Source organism: Macaca nemestrina, chromosome 3, assembly GCF_043159975.1.
Source record: "Macaca nemestrina isolate mMacNem1 chromosome 3, mMacNem.hap1, whole genome shotgun sequence".
NCBI classification, from domain to species: Eukaryota; Metazoa; Chordata; class Mammalia; order Primates; family Cercopithecidae; genus Macaca; species Macaca nemestrina.
Genome location: NC_092127.1, coordinates 91,351,305 through 91,378,132, shown reverse-complemented (window position 1 = coordinate 91,378,132; position 26,828 = coordinate 91,351,305). Strand labels below are relative to the sequence as shown.

Here is a 26,828-nt window from a genome sequence, read left to right as displayed (position 1 = left end):
ATGTTAGAGGTATACTATATCAAATGTTTCAAAAGGAGAGAAGACTTAGGAAGGACACTGTAGAATATGTGGAATATAATTTTAGAAGAATGGTAGTGAAAGAAATTGAATTAGGGGGCATCAGACAGGCAACGTATGGGTAGAGAAAATAAAACCTTTGGTCATAGAATATTGACAATAAATATAAACAGTGAAATAGAAGACTGGATATAATGATATTAATAAAATACAAAATTAATTTCTCTATATTTCCCTAATAAGCATGCAATTCAATCTACCTGCTTTGGCAAATACATTCTTGTTGATGCTTTAAAATCTAAAATATTTTAAAATTAATAGGTTCGTATGAAACATTTTAAATGTTTTTAGCTTCATTAATATAGGACATTTCAAAATTTAAGATAAAGGAGGACATCTAGGCTCTAGCCCAATCATTCTAATATCAGCTCAATGAAGATATAGGTATCTAAAATTCTTTGTGAGAAGCTAATGTATTTTGATATATCAAGTGAAAAGTTGGTATTTAAAATAAAGGAGGACATCCAGGCTCTAGCCCAGTCATTTTAAATTAGTTCAATTAAGATATAGCTATCTGAAGTTCCTTGTGGGAAGCTAATGTGTTTTGATATGCCAAGTGACAAGGAAAGTGTTTTTGCCAATGTCATCTTACTATAAAACAATAGCGTGCACAACTTTGGAATAATATAATTTATATTTACAGTGCAGAGGAATAATGCACATATACATACATAACATCTTTACTGACAGACATTCATACACAAACTATGCAAGGGAAAATATATCATCAACCACAGTACTCAGAATTAAAAAAAACACAAACTATCATCCGAAGCTGGGTATATCATTATTCCGCAGTCAGTTAATTGAAAACTGTAGTTTTAACCATAAAGATTTATAAAGGTTAATGCAACAGGTAAGGTTATTATCCAAACACTATTGTAACTGTATCTTTCATTTTCAATTGTGAAGAAATATAGTCTATTCTCTGCCCTTACCATCAGGCTACAGCAACTGATAATTATTTACATTCATAGTTATAACTCATTAAAAGAAAATAAATTATTCAAATGCAATTGTAGATTTCTTTTTATTGGAATTCCTTTGAGGAACATTAAGTGAAACAAAACTTCTCAATATGCATCTTGCTGCATTTTAGCACTTAGCCTGCTTTAAGCTACAGAATATTTTTTAAATTAAAAAAAGGCTTATCATACTCAGTCTTAAAATATATTTTCAATTACATACGCTATTGCTTATATGATACAGGTCAAAGACTTACATTGCTTCATCAGCTCTGATTCACAGCTAGATTATGCAGAAACTATCTTCTTTTTAGATACCAAAATGTCACATTTTAATCACAGGTCATAAGGAAGAAAACTTCTCATTCCAAATCAAACACCTATGAAAAGTCTGCCTGAATCATGGCTAGTATATAATGGGAAATTCAAGAGTAGGTGATTCTTATAATTGCATATTTTCCAGCCCTGTGCCAACTCAGTCTCTATGAAATGTCAACCAATGCTACAGGGCAAAAATGGAACGTAACAGGAACAGTGAGTAATTTAAAACAAAAACCTATGTTTCTGTCCCTTCAATATGAACATCTTGGTACATTAGAGTGGCCTCAGAAAAAAACAACTTCTATAAATAAAGCTACAAAATCTCAGATTTCATAAGTTGTTTGCTTTATAATGAGCTAAAATTATAAATAATGTAATAATTCTTGCTATGAATACTTTTTTTCATGTGAAGGTGACACAAATCTACTAACAATTAAATATCCTATATATGAGCATACTAAAACCCTGGAAGAAAACCTAGGCAATATAATTCAGAACATAGGCATGGGCAAAGCCTTCATGACTAAAACACCAAAAGCAATGGCAACAAAATCCAAAACTGACAAATGGGATCTAATTAAACTAAAGAGCTTCTGCACAGCAAAAGTAACTATCATCAGAGTGAACAAGCAACCTACAGAATGGGAGAAAAGTTTTGCAATCTACCCATCTGATGAAGGGCTAATACCCTGAATCTACAAAGAATTCAAACAAATTTACAAGAAAAAAACAACCCCATCAAAAGGTGAGCAAAGGATATGAACAGACACTTCTCAAAAGAAGACATTTATGTGGCCAACAAATGTAAGAAAAAAAGCTCATCATCACGGGTCATTACTGAAAATCAAATTAAAACCACAATGAGATACCATCTCCATCTCATGCCAGTTAGAATGGTGATCATTAAAAAAATCAGGAAACAACAGATGCTGGAGAGGTTGTGGAGAAATAAGAACACTTTTACATTGTTGGTGGGAGTGTAAATTAGTTCAACCACTGTGGAAGACAGTGTGGCAATTCCTCAAGGATCTAGAACCAGAAATACCATTTGACCCAGCAATCCCATTACTGGGTATATAATCAAAGGACTATTAATCATTCTGCTATAAAGACACATGCACATGTATGTTTATTGCAGCACTGTTCACAATAGCGAAGACTTGGAACCAACCCAAATGCCCATCAGTGATAGACTGGATAAAGAAAATGTGGCACATACACACCATGGAATACTATGCAGGTATAAAAAAAGGATGAATTCATGTCCTTTGCAGGGGCATGGATGAAGCTGGAAACCATTATTCTCAGCAAACTAACACAGGAACAGAAAACCAAACACCACATGTTTTCACTCAGAAGTGGGAGATGAACAATGAGAACACGTGGACACAGGGAGGGGAACATCACACACTGGGGCCTGTGGGGGTTGGTGGAAGGCTAGGGGAGGGATAACATTAGGAGAAATACCTAACGTAGGTGACGGATTGATGGGTGCAGCAAACCATCATGGCACGTGTATATCTATGAAACAAACCTGCACGTTCTGCACATGTATCCCAGACCTTAAAGTACAATTTTAAAACAGGGGTTAAAAATCATTTAGGAAATTGTCCATTGAAATTTCATGATTTTAAAATGTCATTTAGAAAGTTTATACATTTATGGAACACATTTTCTCATACTGATCATATTGATTTTATTCTTCAGCTTTACAAATGAAGTAATAGCAAAGAGAAAAGACTCGTACACAAAGAAGTATCATCATCAATGCCAGAAACACATTTAGGTTTAATGTTCTTCCACTACCTCTAAGACTAGATTTGATTAAATGGCACTTCAGATTATGACCACAGAACTGCACAGTCTATTAAATTGAACTATAGGTAACAAGAGAAAAAAGAGTCCCAATACTACACAAATTTTAAACAAAATACCCATGTTTATTTTCGCCATCCCCTTAAACTATCTGTTCAAAAACAAAATTACATATTTTGCATATTTTATTTTAATTATGCAATTAAAATATTACATATTTTAAGAAATGAGATTTTACATATTCAAGGATATCTTAAAGTTATTATAGAGTATCTGGAAGTTATCGTGTACAAAGCCCCTAAGAAATTGACTATTTTCATGCACTCCAAACTAAGTAAACTGAGAAATTCATCTCCTGGCATCTACCTAAACCATGCACCTGTTAAAACATGTGTTCCTAGAACCGATTAAGCTATAAGGCTATCACTGTTATGACATATAAATATAAAATCGTATGGATTTGGCTGGACTGAAATATCTCTTCAGACAGCAATGTCTGTTTATCTGTGTACCTCTAATACATACTTATCAAAATGTGCATCCATAAGCTCTGTCAAGTGAAGTCTTTCAACTGCTGCTATAAAAAAGATCCTTCCACTCTGTGATAACATAAGTACATTGTAGGTAAATTTGAATAACTTTCACCAGTCATAAATGTGAGTGTAACACAGTTTCTGTGTGAATTATAGGAACCAGCTGGAAGGAAGGATAAACACCCTTCCCCTAAAACCATTTTGAGTAGGCAGTACCTAAATATGCAACATATGAATTATTTTTAAGAATGAACAGAATTACCAAATAATAAAATATGAAGTTGTCTTCAAGGTAAACAGAATGTTTCACAATTGTCCTGAAATATTAGTAGCAAATTCTCATAATTAAATTTCGGTTTTATACTTCACAGTTCTTATGTAAAGATTTACAGCCATATTGCAAAGAAAATTATCAAGGCAAAAAAATAGAATAAGTCTCAACATATATTTGAAGTTCCCTTAGATCACCATTATCAGGACTAAATTAGCACCACTCTATCAAGGCTAAATTAGCAAGGCATTCCCACTGTCAAGACTGATACTTATCTCTGGGAATATTACATGTACAAATCAGGATAATGCTAAAACATGTCACATCACAGATGAAGTTACATAAAGTCCTTTCAATAAAATATCAACTTCATTTTAAAAATAATTAAAACATTTGATTTAATTAAACTAAATTCTTCACAAACATTAAAGAAAATCACTAATTTATACCATTTAAATTGTGACTACTTGCCATTTTTCTCAACTTGTTAAAAATTGTAAGGCTTCCAAATATGTTTGGATTTGAATCTGCTGCTAACATCTTTACCTGTATAGGTCTGCTAGGAAAAAGCTAGACTCACAGAGTTTAGAGTTTCCAGAAAGAGGAGCCTACATTATTTATTTAGTGAGGAGTCAATTAAGCAAAGATTAATATTTCATTTACAACTTAAATGAGCAACTTCTCTATCCTAAAGCAAATGTATTTTATAGATGAAATGAATGATACAATACTTTTCATGCTTTGATGTCATCAAATATTTTTTACATTCATTGGAGATTAAACAAGAACTGTTAGATTAATCATTGACTATTTCAGTAACCTTTGTCCTCCTTTTTAGTAAACCAAAATCTATATATAGATTGAAATCTAAATAATAATGTTTTTCTTCACCCTTATAGTTTTCTTTGGTCACTATGATCCTGTAATCATGTAATGTAAATATTCTCTAACCTTGTTCCTATGTCCTACTAGAATAAGAGACAGCAGACTACTGTGAGAATTCAGCAGGATTCTTCCCTTTCAAAGCTTCTCATCAACTAAGGTTGAATATTCCTAACCCAAAAATCTGAAATCCAAAGTACTCCAAAATCAATCTGAAACTTTTCAAGCATCAACATGATGCTCAGAGAAAATACTCATTGATGCATTTCAGATTTTGGATTTTCAGATTAGGGATGCTGAACTGTTGAGTATAAATAATGTAAATATTCTAAGATCCAAAAACCTTGAAATCTGAAACACTTCTGGTCCCAGTCATTTTGGATAAGACATACTCATACTACTGGTTAATTTTAATCAAGACTAATAACAGTGGAATTTTTTACATTAATAATGTCTACTTCCAAATAATTAAGGGATTCCTCATCTGGCTTTAGTATCTACAGCTCACAGGGTTTATTGGCTCTCCTTCTATAGCTTTAGAAATGTTACTCCGCTGGCCTCTGGCTGAACTTGTTGTAGGGCATGACATATCAGACTACAAAACAAAAACAATCGTATGCAGCATCATATATTTTATGTTGTTCATGGACCACAGACATCAGAATCATCCCAATTAGTGTAAAAATGAAGATTCCTTGGATTCATCCCAAAATAATAAATCATATTCTCTGAAAGTGGGAAAAAGAAAATAATTTCAACAAAACCCATTGCTTTTGACCTCTAAACTACAATTTAGTGTGTTGCTGTTCTTGAAAAATATTTATACTTTAAATCAGTTTTCTCTCAAATAATCTTGGTAACCAGTGATCCAGACAAAGAATAAACCTTCTGAAATTCTGGATGAGACCATAATTTTCTCTGAAATATATCTGAATCTTATGTGCCTGCCTACGGTAGTAGAGCCTCAATAAATGCTTATTGAGCTGAACTGAACTGAATCAAGAAAGGAAGAATCAATTTATGAGCTACTTGGAATCTACTTCTGTGACTTTAAGCATTTTAACCATTTTCTTGTCATTTTACTTTCTTTTTAGTATGTCCATGAAAAGAAATAGATGGATTGAAATCACATTTCTGTTTATAATATGCAATAGCATTTAGATGATATATCACATAAATATTTGTAATTTGTCATTATTTGTAAATATGTTAGAGCAATTGTCACCTGGGAGGAAAGAGATTAATATGAGACTGGCAGTATTAAGATAGGAAAAAGACTTTCTTTTCAGTGTACATCCTTCACTACAGTATGAATTCTGTTATGTGGATGTCATACTATTTTAATCTTGGACCAAATTTGCAAACTTATTTCATGATCATTGAAGAGGCAATGTTGCAAGTATAAGTATATTTTCATCTCTATGTTATTTTAGCCTATTATTTCTAGAATAAATCTTAACCTAAATTGAAATTCAAGCTTCCTATAACCATGTGACCTTGATTAATTCTCTAAATCATGCTCAGCTTTAGTCTTCTCCTTTGTAATAGAAATAAAAAAAAAACAGTTCAGAGAAGTTAAACAACTTTCATAAGTTATAAAATGAATAAGGACCAAAGTACCTGCTTTTCATCCTTGAATATCTCTGAGAGGGTAGAAGGGGGAAAACTGTTATTTAAACTTCACAGGGAACAGAGTTAAATAGCAGAGCTGTGGCTTCACTTTATGGTTTTAACAGCTCTTTTTACTACTTCATGCTGCCTTCTTAATCTCCATTAGATGTATCAGCACCTCCAAAACTATCAAATTTGCCAAACAAATATCATATTAATCAAATGACAATGTTATGCTTTTACCTCAGCATGACAATTCCCTAAAAGGTGAATTGGGTCTAGGAGATGGATTAAATAAGCATAGTTGATAAATTGAGGGAATCTTTTTCTTGAATTAATTACTAATTCACTAGCATACCAAAAATAAAGGTAATTTTTGTTTTACCCATGTATTTTAAAAGTACTAAGTATAAACACATTTAAGGAAAGCACAAATATCACAATTCTAAAAATCAAGTTGTCTTCAAATCTCCATATTACCACACTGCCAGCTGTCAAGGCCGCCACACACTGCTACTTTCAAAGCCTGTTATAAACAACAATAAAACAAATTCTAGAGTTAAATGCTATTTTTCTAGAATCCAATAGCACTACATCCCATCTTTGGGTGAAGGCTGCCTCTCTGTGGTAGAATGCAATGTGATGTGTTCCCTGAGAGACAATCTTCTCCCTCATATTTTTAACTAGAAATCATCTGTATAATATTAAAAAAACATACAGATTTAAATACAGTGCCTTAACAATTTCTTTCAGGATTATACGTTTGCCTTCATGTTTAAAAAGATCTTTAAACCACAAGGAACAGCCTCATTCATTTAGGCAAGCATGTATAGCAAGAGATGAAAACAGTGTTTTTTGCTAGTAACAGAAATCAAGTAAAAACGAAGTGCTCAAATAGAACAGTCATGTTTGCTGTCTCTTTTGAAAGCTGAAGTCATTATTCACTTTACACTGAGTGACCTCTGCTGGTCAGAAAGACACATATTAATGGACATCATATCTACCAGAAAGCAGCTGTTATCTTAATTTCCCCAAGTAATTACTCAGATATATTGTGTGTCATAAGAGGAAGTTGACTATTCACTTACACTGCAACAACACAGGAACATATCCTATTTCAAATACTGAAAGTCAAGAAGCAAATGTCAAATGGCTACCTCTTACAAACACTGAGTAAATTGTTATTTCCTCACTAATGTCCATTGCTAGTTGAAATAAAAGTAGACTCAAAAGGTCTTCTTATTATAAGAATTATTTTGAAAGGAAGTATGCTCTATAAAAAAAAATTTAAGATTTTGGTATTTTTAACTACATGATGACCGAAAGCTTAGCATTTGTACACTATTAACTGAAATAAACAAAACATATTTCTACGATAAACATATGACTTGTTATAGCTCAGAATTTGTTTAGCTAAGCAATATAGTTACAAAAATGACATTTACATTCTCTAAAACAGAACATGATACACATCAGAAACTGTAAAACCTAATTAGGAGAAGGTATCCAGAGGGTCAGAGTAAACGTTTAAACAACCAGTATCAAAATGTTCGTTTTAAACCATATACCACTGCAAAAACTGTGCAGATTGTTTTTCTTTATAATTTTAATAGAGGTCACAATGTTTGACATGAAATTTTTATATCAATAAAAACACCAAAGAATGTTGTATGCAAAAATTTTTTCTCAAGAAAATTATTATATAAACTGATTGCTAATTATTACAATGTCCCCCTCCCCTCTTTTTTTTTTCCTTTATAACAATGTCCAGGAGGGGGGGGGAAAAAAAAAGCATATTTGTCTTTGCTTCAGCAAATACTGAAATCTATTTATATGCAAATAAGGTATCCATGATTAGTATGAGAAAAGACTTGTGTATAAAGGAGACATAAATTATCACTAGAAGCCATTAATGAAATCTATTTCAAAACATAACATTTTACAAGAGCCCTCACTCATGTAATATTTGTTTAAGCCTCGAGGGGAAGTGGTGAGTTCTACACTTAGATGAAATCTGATACTACGTTATTTCCTATACTAATTTGTTTTAGAAAATGAATGTATCCTTTCCTTAAAAATGACTTGATAATTCTAACTCCAGTGAGTCTTTTTAGAGAACTTCATCATTAAAATCAGAGCCCTATGTGTTTGTCACATAATTGCCACACTTTTTGAGGGGTTTTATTTTGTGTTTGTTAGAATAATTGTCATTCTTTAGGGTTTAAAATATTAGCATTCATTTTTATATTCTACATATATTCATTTTTGTATTCTGCATATAAAAATGAACAAATAAATGAGTCTTAAGAAGGAACATGAGTTTTTCTGGAATAAGTTGAATTTCTATTGAAAATAATAAAATAAGCAATAATTAATAGACCTATAAAATACTTTTGTATACTTTTTTCATTTTCTTTTGGGGTATCTTGTTCTCCTTTTCATCATAAATTTCTTGTTTAGTCCATATTTGAGTCTCTGCCAATTTTTTTTCTTTTTTTTTTTTTTTTTTTTGGGACGGAGTCTTGCTCTGTCACCCAGGCTGGGGTACAGTGGCGCGATCTCGGCTCTCTGAAAAATTCCGCCTCCCTGGTTCACGCCATTCTCCTGCCTCAGCCTCCCAAGTAACTGGGACTACAGATGCCCACCACTACATATATATATATAGTATATATAAATACTATATATATAGTATATATAAATACTATATATATATAGTATATATAAATACTATATATATAGTATATATAAAATATATATATATAGTATATATAAATACTATATATATAGTATATATAAAATATATATATATAGTATATATAAATACTATATATATATATAGTATTTTTAGTGGAGATGAGGTTTCATCATGTTAGCCAGGATAGTCTCGATCTCCTGACCTCGTGATCCAACAGCCTAGGCTTCCCAAAGTGCTGGGATTACAGGCGTGAGCCTCCGTGCCCAGCCAAGTCTCTGCCAGTTTTAAATATTGCAGATATTTCTTCTTTCTGTCATCTACTGAGCTTTTCCTAGGATGCCCAATGTTGAAGAGAAATCATTCGTTTTAAAATAGCTAAGCTCAGATTTTTTATATAAATATATATATAGTTGTTCCTTTTGGAGTTTTTAGTAAGAAGTATTTCCCCACTTTCAAGATTGTAACAGTATTCTTTTAGACACTGAGGACTCCAAAAGGCGGGAGGGAGGGAGGTGTTAAGGGTTGAAAATACCTATTGCATGCTGTATTCACTATTGGGATGATGGATTCAATGGAAATCCAAACCCGGCCATTATGCAATATATTCATGCAGCAAACATGCATGTGTTCCCACTGAATCTGATTTTTTTTTAAAATTAAAAAATCAGTATTCACTGATATTTTCTTCAAATAACTTTGTAGTTTTACCTTTCCATTTAGGTCTTTAATCCATATAGATTCCATTTTTGCACATGGTATTTTGTAAGGATCTAATCCTATTTTCTCTGGTAAGTGTATTGGTCCGTTTTCACACTGCTATAAAGAACTGCCTGAGACTGAGTAATTTATAAGCAGAAAAGGTTTAATTGACTCACATTTCCACGTGGCTAGGGAGGCCTCAGGAAATGTACAAGCGTGGTGGAAGGTGAAAGGGAAGCAGTCACTTCTTCACAAGGCAGTAGGAGAGAGAGCATGAAGGGGGAAGTGCCACTTTTAAACCGTCAGATCTAGTGATAACACTATCATGAGAACGGCATGAGGGAAACTGCTCCCATGATCCAATCACCTCCAACCAAGTCCCTCCCTCAACACGTGGTGATTACAATTTAAGATGAGATTTGGGTAGGGACACAGAGTCAAACCATATTAATAAGTTTGTCAGTTTTCCCAGTATGTCAACTAAATAATTTTTGCTTACCTATTGAGTTGCAGTGACATCTTTACAATAAATTGTCTTCACATATACATTAATCTGTCTCTGAATTTTCTGTTTCGTTATCCATTTGTCTTGCTTTTGTGCCAAAACCACAAAGTTTTTATTAATATAGATTTGCAGTGTGTCTTAATAAATGCTATTGGGATTTCTCCCCCTCTCTATTCCTTTTTTTAGGCTCTTCATATACCTTTATTTTTACACACATTTATATGTGATCATTAATTTCTTCAAAAAGTCCAACTGGAATCTTAAGTGGGGTTACATTTATAGATTAAGAAAAGTAAAACTGATATCTTGATTATATAAAGTCATCACATTCAAGTGCCTAGAATAGCTTTTCATTTATTCAGACCATTATCTATGTCTATTATTAGTTTAAAAATTCTCTATGAAATTTTTTTTCTTATTTAATCCTAGGAACGTTATTTTTATTGTGAGTTGTATGTTATTTCATTACTCTTTTGAAAATGATCACTGCTGGTATTGTAAGCCATTATCTATCAAGCAAGTGTGGCAAATTTTCTTATCAGTCCTAGCAGTCTCTGGATATTTTTTAAATTTGCTATTGATGCTATAATTTGCAGTTTAAAGTAGGTTTATATCTTTTATTCCAACACTTCCTTCTTTTTGTGTTATTAGGTATTCTATCCTTAGGTATTGATGTGAACCACCTACTTCATTAAGAAGGTATGGTAATAGTAGGTATCCTTGTCTTCCTTTCTTCAAGAATAATGCCTTACGGTTTTAGCCTTTATCAAGTTAAGAAAGTTACTTATATTCATAGCTTTCTGAGATTTTTAAATCACAATAGGTTTATAATTTAAAAATTGCTTAAAAAAGAGTACAGTAAAGAAATATGAGAATATCCTACAAAATACTGCTCCCAGAACTCTTCTTGACTCAAATCCTGTTGATTTATCTTTTCTTTTAGGTGACTAGGCAGTTTAGAATGCAATTTTGTTTGCCTATCTCCCCCTACTATGCTTAATACTTGCTATTAAGAGAAAGGAGCATGTGCCAATGAGGATGAGGTATGATAGTGGGAAGGCAGTCGGGTGTTCTATTTATTCATCTTAACGTCCACTAATAAATTCATCCTAAAGTCCAATAATACATACGTCCCTTCCTCTGCTAACCTACACAGAGTTGCAAGTCAGAACTGTTGTTGAAAGGGAGACCAAGAAGTGAACAGTACCACTTTTTCTTTAGTGTACCCAAAGAGCACTCAAACTAGATAAATATTTAGTTTTTGTTTCCTTAAGAATGAACACACCAAAATTTACTTGGTAAATGATGAGAAATAGCCACATGAAAGACAAAGACCAAAATAAATAGAAAAACTGACCCTGAAGAAAAAAAAGATAGTTTAGGAAAATACAGAAAATATATAACTTTCAAAATTGAATAATATCATAAAATATATTCACAATAATATTGCATCTATAAAACAAAGAGCATTCTGAGAACAATGTACTCCAGGAGCATTGGTATCAGGAACTGTTGGTATCAAAAATTTAATTAGATAAGAAAAATAGCTTACAAAAACCCTTACAGAATTTAGAGCAAAAAGGTAGAGAGAGAAAAAAAATATGAAAGATAAAAAGATATTTAAAAAATAAATTCTATTGGAGCCAAAATCCATGTTTCCAGAAAGACAAAATTAAAATGCTGAAAATAAATTACAAAATACAGATTGCTTAAAAAGGATTGAATTCTTCAAATGTAAAAGGACATAAAAAACATAAATGACCTAAGTCCAGGCACTGAAAGATATTCAGCCATAGATATACTACTGTGAAATTGTAGAACACTAAGAATTTTTTAAAATTCTAAATGTTTCCCAAAAAAGGAAGGTAAGTCCCCCACAAAGGAAAAAAAAAAAAAAGCAAAATGCCTTCTGATTGTATTGGCATCAGAAAAACCAGATTCTAGAAGACAATGAAGCAAAATAAAAAAATGTAAGAGCAAAATGAAGATATCTTAAAATATAAAGTCCTGCCATCACCTCTATAAAATGAAAGCACAGGTTTACTACAAATCAGGCCTAGAGAAAAATCAAATCAAACAAAACCAGATAGAGAAAATGTGGTACAAATATACCATGGCATACTACACAGCCATAAAAAGAATGAAATCATGTCCTTTGCAGCAACATGGATGCAGCCAGAGGCCACTGTCCTAACCTAAGTAATGCAGAAAGAGAAAACCAACTTCCTCATGTTCTCACTTCTATGTGGGATCTAAACATTGGGTACACGTGGACATAAAGATGGGTCAATAAACACTGGGGAATACAAGACGGGGCAGTGAGGGAGGAGGGGCAAGAGTTAAAAAACTGCCTAGTGCTTACTATGCACTCTACCTGAGTGATGGGTTCAGTCACACTCCAAACCACAGCATCACACAACATATCCATGTAACATTTGCACATGTACCCCTGAATCTAAAATAAAAGTTGAAAAAAAACCTCTAACGACTTCACCAAGGGACTCTGAGAACTAATAAATGAATCCAGTACAGTTGCAAGATACAAAATATACACACAAAAATCAGTAGTGTTTCTAGGCAATAACAACAAACTATCTGAAAAAGAAATAAAAAAAAAATCCCATTTACAACAGCAGGAACAAAAGGCACTTTAAAATGAATTGGCTTTATGAAGTCTATGCTTCTAAACACTTATGACAAATTGTATTGCTCTTGTCTGGATCCTTTAGTATGTTTCCTATAGTCTTTTACCTTAATTCCTTCTTCGTTGTTCCTTGCTACCACGAAGTAAAAGGCCTCAGGACATAACTCAATCCTCTGGGGTTGACAGATCAGAAAGAGGGAAAGCACCTGCCTCCTTGATTCTTACTGCAGAATCATGTGAAACTGGAAGCACAAACTTAGAGTATTACTGTTATGAGGAAGATAAACTCTTCATAAATACAAATGTTAAGATGTGTCTCATAGTTTTCATGTGAATGTTACTATTTTGTCATTATTTAAACAATTTAGTGAAAAGAAAATCTTATTAAAATGTACTTCAGATGCCAGATATTAGAACCGTAAGTTAGAAAGAACAGAAAGGTTAGTGCACTGAAAGAAAACTGAATTGCTCAGTGACTTATAATACTAACCCAAAGCTTTCTCACAAGACTAACTTCACTTCAGATTTGTGAAAATTTCTGATTATAACAGTCATAGAACAAAAAGAGAAAGGTAACATATCATTTTCCTGACTAAATATATCAGGGACCAACAAGCTTTTGCTACAAAGAGTCAGATAGTAAGTATTTTAGGTTTTACAGACTATAGGATCTCTGTTGCAACTATTCAACTCTGATATTGTATCACAAAAGTAACCATAGACAATTATAAATGAATGAGCATGACTGTATTCCAATAGAACTTTTATTTATGGACACTAAGATTTGAATTTCATATAATTTGACACAAAATAGTATTCTTATTTTGATTTGTTCTTCTTCAAACATCTAAAACTTCAAAACCATGTTAAGTTCCTGAGTTGTACAAAAATAGGTGGATTTGTTTTGCAGTCTTTAGAGACTGCCAACTCCTGGAGTAAGAGAAATAATTCTTGTAGTCCAATTTGTTTTCACCTACTTCTCCACTACCATGAAAATAAATCTAATTTCATATACACCCTGGGCTTTGGAGAAATCTGTTTTGGGTGTCTGATCTCTAGGGAAAGCTCTTATATAAAGCAGATGTTCCCAATCAGTTGCTAGAGGATTCATTACAAGGGACTTCACATTAGTGTTTGCATAAAACAATGTCTATGGACAAAATAAGTAAAATGATTCATGGTTACATGGAAAAAAACTCAAGAATCCTCCATTCTTCTTACCACTACTAATTGTATCTTGCTTTACTTAAACCTAAAAATTTGGAAACTTTTAGCCAAAATAAAGCAAAAGAAGCAAGCACCCTCACCCTTTATATCTTTATTTATCATACTAATTACAGAATATACGTTGCCACTACTTTTTATTATTTGATATCACCATATGAATGGTTTCACTTACCCATTATTCACTGTTTTATTGTGTATATTTGGCTAACTCGTCATCTTAAGAAAAATATGTATTGCAAAGAAGTAACAGCAAGATAGTAAGAACTTACCAACTTAAGAAACACCTCAATCTGAATTAATGGAAATTATAAATGAAAAAGAATAATTTAAGTGAATATACTTTATTATTTTATCAATGTATAAGTAGGCTAAAGTAAAAAAATATTTGAGTGGTTTATTTTAGAGTAACCACAGATCTCAGCTGGCCCGGAACAATGCCAAATTAGAACACTTGTCCTGTGTACAGTTATTAATAAGTGCCCCATTTCATTCTGAAAAGCACATCCATATGGAGAACAAATTGTATGGTGGTTGTAATTTTAGGAAACATAAGAGACTATTTTGTAGTGTCTGTCTGATCATTCTATTTTCTAAAGCTCTTAGAAGAGCCTAATTCTGATGTTTGTTCTTTTTACAGAAATGCTATTTACTTGTTAAATTTTGAATTATGGAGTGTAAACTCATGTCCAGCAGGATTTATTTCTGAGAATCTTGTGAGGCCTTGGTTGAGGGCAGTTCCCTTCCAGACAGGTTTTGCTTCTGCCAAGCATCCTAGGGATGGTACTATCACAAAACTACTTTATATGTTATTTTCTCAGGTTAAAATCTTCCAAAACCATGAATATAATACAAATGCTATTTGAACAAGTGCAGATTTATTATTATGAGTTATCAGAAAATAATTGTATTTTAAATCCAGGCCAAAATAGAATTCTTTCTTGCAGTTTTTCTTTGCTGGTGCGTGGGATTTTTTCCACCAACATATTATTTCACTGATAGAGCCCTTAGAAAATCTTCACTTTATATATAGGCATCAGTTCTACTCACCAGCATCTAGCTGACATGGTTATCAAAACCCAAACAGTCTACATTCCACAAGACAGTCAAAGCGTTAACAACTACTTAGCCCTCAAGACAGGACACCTCTAGAAAGTTTTTGCTTTCTTGAAAACTCATCTCTTCATTTCAAAGGATGCTTGCCATACATTATCTAGCATTTTTATAGTGTGAAGAGTTTCAAATGATCTAATATTCTGTATTTCCAGGAATCAAATGGAACAAAAATGGGAAAGAAAAGCATAAAACTAGCAAAGGACAAGTTGGAGAGGTAAGAAGAAAGCCTAAATAGTGAATGTAATTGATGTTAAGGGAGGAGAGATTTTCAAGAAGGACGTGATCAACCACCTGTTGCAGCAGTAACAAGATAAGAAAGATAAAAAGTCAGAAAAAGAACATTAGCTTCACATAAATGACTTCTAGGAACTTAGGAAAGTAATTTCAGAATAATATTTTGGGTAGTGATCCCTGAAAAATATACAATGTATTAATTTGAAGAAATTAGCAGAAAAGAAGAAGAAAAGAAAAGAAGAAGAGAGACATACGATAATCTCTCGAAGCAGGCAACACTTCATCAATGGAATAATTATAAAAATTAAATAAAATAATTCATGCAAACTCTAAGCAAGGTGCTTTGTGGACACTTCATAATCACAGTTACTTTCACCATGCCTTTCCTTCCTCCATGAGAAAATAATAAAAATACTTTAAGATGCTACAAGGTGAGAACTTTAGAAAATTGAATTCTCACATAAAGTATCATGCAGGAAAGTGTTCACACAGCAGGCCTGAGTTGCTCAAACCCTGCATATTCCCAAGAAAGATCTGTCTAATGTGACTGACCCCAAATAAAAACTCTGAATATCAAGGTTCAAGTAAGCTTCCTTGTTTAACAACACTTCCTTGTTACACATGATTTCTGGGAAATTAGTACATCTAGGAAACTCCACTAGGCGCGAGCAGCTGGAACCTTGTGCCTAGTTCCTCCTGGACTTTGACCCATTTACCTTTTCCCTTTTGCTGATTTTAGTTCATATCCTGTTGTAACAAATGAATAATTTTGTAACTGAGTGTAACAGTTTTTCTGAGTCATAGGAGTCCTTCTAGTGAATCACCAGTATTGAAATTGCTCTCGGGAACCCCCAATACAACTACAAAATGGTTTTGTATGTTTCCTAAAGTTATGGTGACATGCAACTGATTTTCCAAACTGTATGTACTCTTCAGAGTGAAATGAGGCACTATTAATAGTTACATGCGATACAAGGGGGAGATTAAGCTTCAAATTAACATATTGCACTAGGAAATTTTTATCATAAGTGAAAATAAAGACAAAAGAATTTAGTAGATAATTAGGTATCTTAAGGGGAGAGCCAAAACTTTGGAATAGACAGTGTGAAGAGTATTCACTGTGTCAAATAGACAAACATAACTGAATTGCCAAATAGTGGTCAGAGTCCAATTGTATTTATGAGAATCAATTTGGAATGAGTCAGACATGCTCAGGAAATGGAAATTTCTCCATAGGTCCTCTTCAGTAAAGGAACTGAAGGAAAAGAAAGCAGATTGTGAGAAGACTTTTAATTCTCACCTAATTACTAATTAGGACTTCTAATTACTGCCCATTGCCCTCAGATGTTTCTTCAGGTCTCTTTCTATGCATACGTATAACCATCTTCCCACATTGGGTCCCTACCATACCTTGACAATAATACCCTAAAGTTCTGGAATCCCAAGTTCTAATCTACAATAAAAAGAGTATTTTTTCTAATTAAAAAATAGTGCATACTCATTATATTTAGAAAAAATAAAAATATTAAATATAATGAAGAAACCACTTCTTATACAAAACCCTTATGATTTTGCTGCATTTCTTTACATCCCTTTTAAAGTGAAAATATTAATAATTACACATACAAGCAGTTTTAATTTTTAATGGGACTCCTCTACAGAAATTTTAGTGTACAGTTTCCTTCAATTAATATTTACTATAAGCATAATACCAGTAAATTGTAAATATGCTTTAAAGGTATAACCTTTAAATGACTTTATAATATTCTGTCATAATGAAGCATTCAATCCCTTAATTTTATAGATGAGAAATCTGAAGCTTAAAGAGGTTAAGTGACTTCTCCAAAGTCACAGAGCTAGTTTTGTTAGATTTAGGAAGAGAAATCATTTCTCTGAAGTTCTTGTTTAATATTTTATTACTTCACTTTAATCTACCCTGTATAGTGCCACTCATATAACTGTCCTAAAATATTGAACGTATCACATCACCCCTCTGCTTTAGAGCACAGGGACCCAACTGCATGGGAGAAAATGTCCAAACTCTTCACCCTAGTATTCAAGGTCTTTTTAAAAATCAGCTTTATACCACTTTCCATGTCCTAATCTGATACTTTATATTAGTTATTTGCTTATACTTAGCCCATACCATTACCCTGGGATATGGTATGCTAATTACAGAACCCGAGACTTATGTATCTTGTTTCCCTCACCAAGATTTAATTTCCTCCTCTCTCATATGTCCAAATACTAAAACTCTTCAGGGCTCTATTCAGATCCTACATCCTTCATAAAGCCTTTTCAACCACCATAACTCACTCTAAACTCTTAGTTCTCTAAATTCACAAAGCCTTTTTCCATATGAATAGTAGAGTATCTTCCCATCAGATGTAAACTATCTCAATTATTCATTGCCATGTCAATCTCCTCTGCAAATGTGATGCAAAGAAAATATTCAACTCTACTGACTAGACTCACTTCAAATTCATAATAAAAACCTCAGATGGGTTCTTATTTTTCAATGTGGTAAAATATACATAGCATAATATTAATAATTTTAACCATTTGTAAATGCACAATTCAAGGGCATTAAATTCATTCAAAATGTGGTGTTATCACCACCACCACCACCACCACCACCACTTCCCAAAACTTTTTCATTATGCCCAATAAAAATTATATACCCATTAAATAATAACCTCCCTTTTCTCCCCTCCACAGCTCCTGGTAACCTGCATTCTGCTTTCTGACTCTATGAATTTGCCTATTCTAGGTACCTCATGCAAGTGGAACTGTACAATATTTGTTGTTCTGTGTCTGGCTTATTTCATGAAGCATCATATTTTCAAGCTCTATCCATGTTGCAGCATATATCAAAACTTCACTCCCTTTTACAGCTGCATTGCATTTCACTGAATGTATATAACTTATTTTGCTTATCCACTCATCTATTGATGGACACTTGAATTGTTTCTATCTTTTGGCTATGAAAATTGGTATACAAATATCTACTTGAGTTCCTGCTTTCAATTTTATTGGATATAAGCCTAGGAATGGAATTGCTGAGACATATGGTAGCTCTATGTTTAACCATTTTATATTCCCACCAGCAATGCACGAGGGTTTCAATTTCTTTACCTCCTAGCCAGCACTTATTTTACATTTTTTGTATTATAGCCATCCTAGTAGGTGTGAAGTGGTTATCTCATTGTGTGTTTCCCTAATGACTAATGATGGTCAGCATCTTTTCATGTATTTGTTAAACATTTGTATATCTACTTCAAAGAAATATCTATTTATGTCTCCTGCCCATTTTCTTTTTTTTTTTTTTTTTTTTTTTTTGAGACGGAGTCTAGCTCTGTCGCCCAGGCTGGAGTGCAGTGGCCAGATCTCAGCTCACTGCAAGCTCCGCCTCCTGGGTTTACGCCATTCTCCTGGCTCAGCCTCCCGAGTAGCTGGGACTACAGGCGCCTGCCACCTCGCCTGGCTAGTTTTTTGTATTTTTTAGTAGAGACGGGGTTTCACCGTGTTAACCAGGATGGTCTCGACTGCCCATTTTCTTAAATTGGGTTGGGTTTTTGTCGTTGTTTTTGTTGTTGTTGTTGTTGTTGTTGTTTTGAGTTTAAAGAGTTCTTTATATCTTTTGGATATTAATTATTTATCAGATAAATGATTTGCAAATATTTTCCCCCATTCAGCAGATTGTCTTTTAATGAAGGTCATTTATCAATTTTTTCCTTGTTGTTTGTGCTTTTGGTGTCACATTCATGGAATCACTGCCAATGCAATCAAGATTTCCCATAGTGTTTTCTTCTAATAATTTTATATTTTTAGCTAAGTTTAGGTCTTAAATAAACTTTATAGGAGGCCGTTGGTTTGGACTGAGCTCTTGCACTAGGTTCAACAAACCACACCAAATTGGAGTTACTCAGGCAGAAGTTCCACACCACTAAGCTAAAACTGAGTTATTCATCTGACCTTCCAAGAAATTGAGAGAAAGGGATAACAGCCAAATCCTCAAACAGTCCCTGTTTTAGCTGGAATGCTAAGAAATTCCACTCTGCTATAATATTTCCAAGGAAAACTCTGTAATGACCAATCTGCTTTTGTTTTTTGTTGCTGCTTTCCTCAGCCTTTGTCTGTCTATAAAGCCAAGCTCCTATGCTCACTTCATCAGAACACTCATTCTATTTTATAGAATGAGATGTTGCTGGATTCTAGAATTGCAAATAAAAGCCTATTAAGGTATTTGAACTAAATTTGTTATAATTATGTGTTTTAGCAGTCTTTAATTTGAGTTAAATTTTGCATCAGAGTCTGAATCCCCATATTCAGATCGCTAACTCCCACTTCTATGAACTCCAAATGTTGTTAGTCAATTATATAATATCTGTCTGTCTATGTACATGCCCACTCTCCTAAACGACTAATTCACAATTTTTCTCTTCTCACTCCATAAATCACCACTCTCAGCCAATTACAGTACTCCCTATTTTGTCAAAAAAATTAAGGCAATCTGAGGAGGTTTCTACAGACCTCCACTGCCATCTGTCCAACTACCAGCATCTGCACATACCCCATATTCACAGTTAAGAATAAGGGATTATACAAGGCCTTAAATATCAGGAGGTGAAAATCATTGAGGCCATCCTAGAAACCTACAAACCACAACCATGACACAGAAATAAACTCTAGCTCATTTTGCTGACTACAGTTTTCAAAACATCACTCTGATGAATGGATGACTAAGGTTAGTGAGGTCAAATAAAGCAAAAAAGAAAACCAGAAAATAAACTTAAATAAAATTTTCTGCTTATCTTCAAACTTTAAAAAATCCTCTGTGGTAAGTTTGGAGGAGGAAAGAGCATACTTTCTCATATTTGTCAACTTCATTTCTCTAATAAATAACTAATAAACAGGCATCTTTAATTATGTTTTCTCAGATACAAAATATTTCAAAATCTAGCAGAGAATGGTTAGCCATGTCTATCAGAAATTCAAGCATGCCCACTAACAATATACTTGTAACTGCAAGCAGAGTCTAACATATAAAACTTTGAAAAACATTCAGCCTGAGTTACTCATTCATAGATAGCAACCCTAGTTCAAAGAGGGAAAACTGTGCTCTTTTGCAAGCTCTAGTATTATTTTCTGTTGTAAGAATTCATCCATGTTCTGCAACTGAGTTATCTTTAATTACACTGACATATGCCTATTTTCCACAGACATCCTTCATTTTCTTATCTCTAGGACTATAAATTGCCAATTTTTTTAAGAAAAAAGCAATGATGTACTTCATACTGCCTTCATTTCTCTTCAATTTTATTTGATATGTTTACAAACTATCTGGCTCTCAAGAATAGACTGTCAATTGTGTGCATACCTAAATTTGACCAATACTTTCTTAAAGAAATCAGCTAAACCTTTATATTAAGTTGTATTCACTGGGTTCCCTGAATAGGTTGCAGACTGATCAAAAGCTCCAAGTTTATTATCATAGAAAATGACCCTCTATGAAAGATGTGCAAAATTCATGTTATTATTTTATGGGTTCCTGTATCTATTCCATGCTTTTCGGTTTTGAATTTTAAAAAGTCCTTGGATAGAAGTCTTAGGAAAGAAAGCCTGATGAAAAATGCTCTAAAGAGTTAGAATAAATATTCATGGCACTAGCATAGGTCACATGAGTGACAAAAAGCTGGCACCATGACATAGAAAAGCCCTTCAAATTCAGGTTTTATGGTTCCTATTGTACCAATCAAAATTGCCTATCTTTCTGATTGTTTCTAACTGGAATTCTTTTTTCTGTCTCTCTCTTCTCCCTTTTCTCTGTCTGTCTCTCTTTCTCTCTCTCTCTCTCTCTCTCTCTCTCTCTCTCTCTCTCTGTTTTTGTTTTTCTCTCTGTCTTTCTCTTGTTCCTCCCCACAACTAGAATTATTGCAAATTTTTCTATTTGTTGAAGGACATGAATGAGTCACTCAATGACATGTTCTACCTTGGTGCATTATGATGTTTTGTTGTTGAGAAATCATTAGATAAACAAAATTATTGAAAGAGAAAAAAGGAGATTGTGTTTCTTAATAAATTATCCCAATTTCCTGTAGTTTTGTTTTGTTTTTGTTTTATTTTGTTTTGTTTTGTTTTGTTCTTTGAGATGGAGTCTTGCTCTTGTCACCCAGGCTGCAGTGCAATGGCACGATATCGGCTCACTGCAACCTCCACCTCCCGGGTTCAAGTGATTCTCTTGCCTAACCTCCAGAGTAGCTGGGATTACAGGTGCCCGCCACCATGCCCTGGCTAATTTTTTTTTGTATTTTTTTAGTAGAGATGGGGTTGCACTATGTTGGCCAGGCTGGTCTCAAACTCCTGACCTCAGGTGATCCACCTGTCTCCGCCTCCCGAAGTACTGCGATTACAGGCATGAGCCACCACTCCCAGCCTCCCTGTAGTTTCAACAAATGATTTTGCCTGCTACTTCAAGGGGAAATTAGTGTCTTTTAGCAAGAACTCCCTCAATTACTTGTCCCCTCCTATCATTCCAAGAAGCATAGGAGCATTTCTACTATTTCTATTTTCTTCCTTTTTATTTCAATGGGGGAAAAAAAACCTGATTGCAGGTCATCAGAAATAAAGGTAAAGCATATTCAAGAATGTTTCACATATGTCTGATTCAATTTCTATGTGTTCATCACTTTGACTCCCTCTTTTGTTATCTTATTCTCTTTTGGTAGATGCACCCCTCTTTGCTATCAGCAAGTTGCAGAAAAATAATCAAGGCAGCAAGCTACAACTGCAGATTGTACCCTATACCAATCATGTGTAAGAGCCACTGTAAGAAGGCACCCTACCACGTAAAGCCCCCTGGACTTCCCTCCAAGCAGTAAAAACACCAGGTGAAAGATATGAGAAAACATGAATTCATAGATATTTTCTATATTTACACTGATGACAGCCATATTACATGTATTGTCCATGAAGTCAAAAACTTGGTACAGTCCCTCTTATTTACAATTCAAGTCCTTCTCCTCATTATCTCATCCTTTTCATCTTTTCTTGGTAACCAAAACCCTTTGCAAATGCCTCCCAGACCTTCCCCCCATATAAAGTTAATTAGATCCCGAGCAGCTCTTCTAATTAAGCTTACTTCAACCACAAATGCATTTTCTCATTTTATTATCACTAACACTAAGATGAGGTACTGTGATTAACAATTAGGTGAACGCTCTGTTCCATGAGATTGAGTCTCAAGTGCAATATGGTCTTAACTCAGGTTTGTGGTCACAAGAAAGTATCAACACTTTGCAAAGTCCTTGAAATCTTCTTTAGGTCACTCAGTGCATTCCAGAATTCAATGAATTAACACTTTCTATTTTTACTCTTAATCTGAACATATATCCCTAACACAAAACCATAGATCTTCTTCTGATTAATATTAACAACATCTGATATACAAATACACTAAAACCTCCACTAGCTCAAAAATATCAAGTTTCCAAACAAATGTATTCATGCATTATTAACAGTCAGTAAGTTCATCCTGTTTCTGTATGGTGTATGCTTTGTTTGTTATTTTCTTGTACATATTTAATAGAGTTGTAGATAGAAGACAATAGCTTGGAAAAGTTGTGAGGTTAAAATGTGTGACTATATCATTAGTCCTATACTAGCCCCAATCTACCACACAAAATTAGAGAAAGACACTTAAACTTGCTGACACTTAGTCACCTACAATGAATAAAATTTCTGCTTTACAAAGTTGTTGGTAAATGTTGCTAAATGAGATAAATTGCAGAATACTAAACAATTTTAATTAAAATTATTATGGTTATTATTTTCATACATAATTTGAAGGTGTTTAGTCGAGGCTCTAGGGGTTCTGAATTACTGGCCTACAGTCTTTTAACTGGAATAAAAATGGTACATTAAGAGGTAGGACAGGTATTTCAGGAAAAAATAATTTTTGTTTATTAAAGTACCTTAAGGGACCATTTCTGTAAGAATAGAAAGGCCCTAGAAGGTGTTCTGCAAGGAATGTGTAAAAGAAAAGGGAAAGGGGAAGTGGGAGGAGCAAAAGGACTTATAAAATAACAGACATTTATGAAAATCAGTCTACTATAAAGACACATGTACACGCATGTTTATTGCAGCACTATTCACAATAGCAAAGACTTGGAACCAACCCAAATACCCATCAATGATAGGCTGAATAAAGAAAATGTGGCACATATACACCATGGAATACTATGCAGTCATAAAAAATAATCAGTTCATGTTCTTTGCAGGGACATGGGTAAAGCTGGAAACCATTATCCTCAGCAAACTACTCAGGAACAGAAAACCAAGCACCGCATGTTCTCACTCATAACTGGGAGCTGAAAAATGAAAACCAATGGACACAGGGAGAGGAATATCACATACCAGGGCCTGTCAGAGGGGAGAGGGGAGGGAGAGCATTAAGACAAATACCTAATCCATATCGGGCTTAAAACCTAGATGATGGGTTGACAGGTGCAGCAAACCACCATGGCACATGTAAACCTATGTAACAAACCAGCACATTCTGCACATGTATTCCAGGACTTAAAGTAAAATTTTTTTTTAAAATGACAGATATTTGGTTTTATTTTGCTCTGGCATTTCAGATATGAAAAGAGTAAAGAACGCAATAATTAAAGAGACAAGGAAATTTTAGATGGAAAAACAGAAAAAAGAAGAATTTAGCAAGATGGCAGGAAGCTGGGGATAATAAAGATGCCAGGGAAGCCCTGTAAAAGACAGAAAAAATGAATATATAATATTTACATTAAATTCTTGCTGATGAGAAAGACAAAATGCACTGAACAAATAATGAGATGTTTTATTGAAGCTATTACAGAGATGATGTCATTAGTGAGAAAAGTCTCAAAGAAAAGGAAGGGTGCTAGAAGTTTTATAGAGGCAGGCAAACAAAGTCTTCCACAAGTCTCATGGGAGTCATGAGAAAGAATGGAGACTGGTGTTAGAGTATGCGAGGGCAGTGTGGTGGTACTTTGCCATTAGCCTTTATTCTGAACACAAAAACTGGGGGGACATCTTAACTTTCACTGCTTTCCCACAACACAGGGCTCAGAAAAAACAATTAACATTGTCACTTGTCTCTGAAATAATCCCCCTTCTTTTTACCATCTACCTTTAGTAAATTCTGCTGTGTAAGGTACTTTGAGAGAACCAAAGGAAAAGAGAGTTAAATTCTATGTTTTAGACCGATGTAACAGAGGGAAAAAAATAATCCAGGTGGTGAGATAATAAGAATTGAACAGAAAGAGGAAATTAAAACAAGAGGTGGTCAGAAAGAATGTATACCATCAAGAACCTTTAGCAATATTGCAAGGTCAGGAAGTAAGGGGTTGGATGTTTCAATGTATGCAGAAAAGAAAGTTGGAGGATTTAGCAATTCCCAGGTGGTAATATTTGGGGAATTCACATAAAACTAAAAAAATACGTACTCATAAGGAAATATAAAAATATTTAAGGGGCCAGCAAAATACTTGTTTGCTGGAGTTTCAGGTGCAGTATAAAAGTGCACCCTAAGGAAGGAGGTTGCATTCCTTTATCTACCCATAATAAGCCAGAGAGTTTTAGAGATGCCAGTTTTGGAGACTCTAGGAATTATAGGCAACTGAACTATTGCAAGACCTTTCTAACTGTCAATCTGCTTCCACTGTTCCTCTTTCCAATCTATTCTCAACATTAACAGAAGTTTCCTCAAGTATGAATCTGATTGTGTCACTTCCTTATTTACAGCCTCTGATGGCACACCAAGATCATTCATTATTTAAGCCAATATAGTTATAGTATAATCTGCCACTCTCATCACCACTTACCATGTTATATTATGGGCTATCGCTCAAACAGGGCAATTCTTTCATGTCAATCTATTGATTTTCACATCTAAATAGAATGCATTACTCCTAAAGCTTTTTTCACAGTTTATTTTATCAGCAAATTTATCACAATAGCTCCAGTTGCTGAAGTTCAGATTTCCCCACTGGACTAAAACATCAAGGATAAGAACTGTGGTTTAGATTTTACATATCCACCCTACCTTCTATACCCTTCCCAGAATCTAGCTCTAGGTATATGTTCAGTAAATGTTTTTAAATAAATGAACCACAGTGCTATAAGTACCTTTATTCTGATAAGTAAATAAGGCAAGGCAAGATCATATCTGGATATATATAATTCTCATGAAAACATAAATTTCAGTTTATACAATATACATGTTGAAACGTGATAATCTCTCAAGGATTATATAGAGAGGCCATGAGCTTAAAACAGTAGGTTGAAATACATAGTCTTTAAAATTCCATCCAACACTACAAGTCAATAATTCTATGGTTAATAAGTTAGAAATGGAAACAGATGAGAATCAGAAAGGAAATATAATACTAAGCATCTAAAGAAGGTCACCTTGTAAGGGAAGATACTCTAACTCAAATCCTTACTGTCTATGTACATACCTCTTAGCAAGGGTCAGCATGCTTGTTTCCCATTGCTGCTGTAACAAACTACCACAAATATAGTGGCATAAAACAAGACAAATTTATTATCTTATAGCTTTGGAGGTCAGAAGTGGAAATGGGTCTTGATGGGCTAAAATCTGGGTGGCTGCAAAGCTGCATTTCTTTCAGGAGGCTCTAGGACAGCATCCATGCCATGCCTTTTCCAGCTTCTAGAAATCACACGCATTCCTGGGCTACTTCAAAGCCAGTAGTGGCAGGTTGAGTGTTTCTCACAATGCATCACTCTGGCCCTGACTCTGTTTCTTTCCTCTTTCACTTACAAAAACCCATGAGACTACATCAAACCCACTCCAATAGTTGAAGATAATCTTCCCATCTCATAGTCAACCAATTAGCAACCTGCAACTTTACTTCTCCCTTGCCTTATATTACAGGTTGAATTGTGCCCCCCTAAAAGATATCTTGAAATTCCAACTCACAGTGTTTCAGAATGTGACCTTATTTGGAAATAGATTTATTGCAGATGTTATTAGTTAAGATGAGCTTACAGTGGGGTAAGACAGGCCCTTAATCCAATATGACTGGTGTTCTTACAATAAAAGAAGACACAGAGAAATGAAGACACAAACATACAGAGGGAAGATGGCCATGTGATGATGGAGGCAGAGATGAGATTGATGCACCTAGAAACACCAAGGATAACCAACAAACAACAGGAGCTAGAAGAAGTAAGGAA

The 26,828-nt window shown here is 33.9% G+C and overlaps 1 protein-coding gene and 1 long non-coding RNA gene across 9 annotated transcripts in view; one reads left to right on the top strand and one right to left on the bottom strand.

Annotated features, from left to right (window-relative positions):
* Positions 1-11,086, top strand: part of LOC139362365 (uncharacterized) — a 36,216-nt gene extending 25,130 nt beyond the window's left edge. Inside the window, exon 3 of the long non-coding RNA XR_011621159.1 lies at positions 11,027-11,086. This is a non-coding gene — a long non-coding RNA (uncharacterized lncRNA). The remainder of the gene's footprint in view (positions 1-11,026) is intronic.
* Positions 1-26,828, bottom strand: part of LOC105486404 (sperm tail PG-rich repeat containing 2) — a 657,812-nt gene that overhangs the window by 271,796 nt on the left and 359,188 nt on the right. The window lies entirely within an intron of this gene.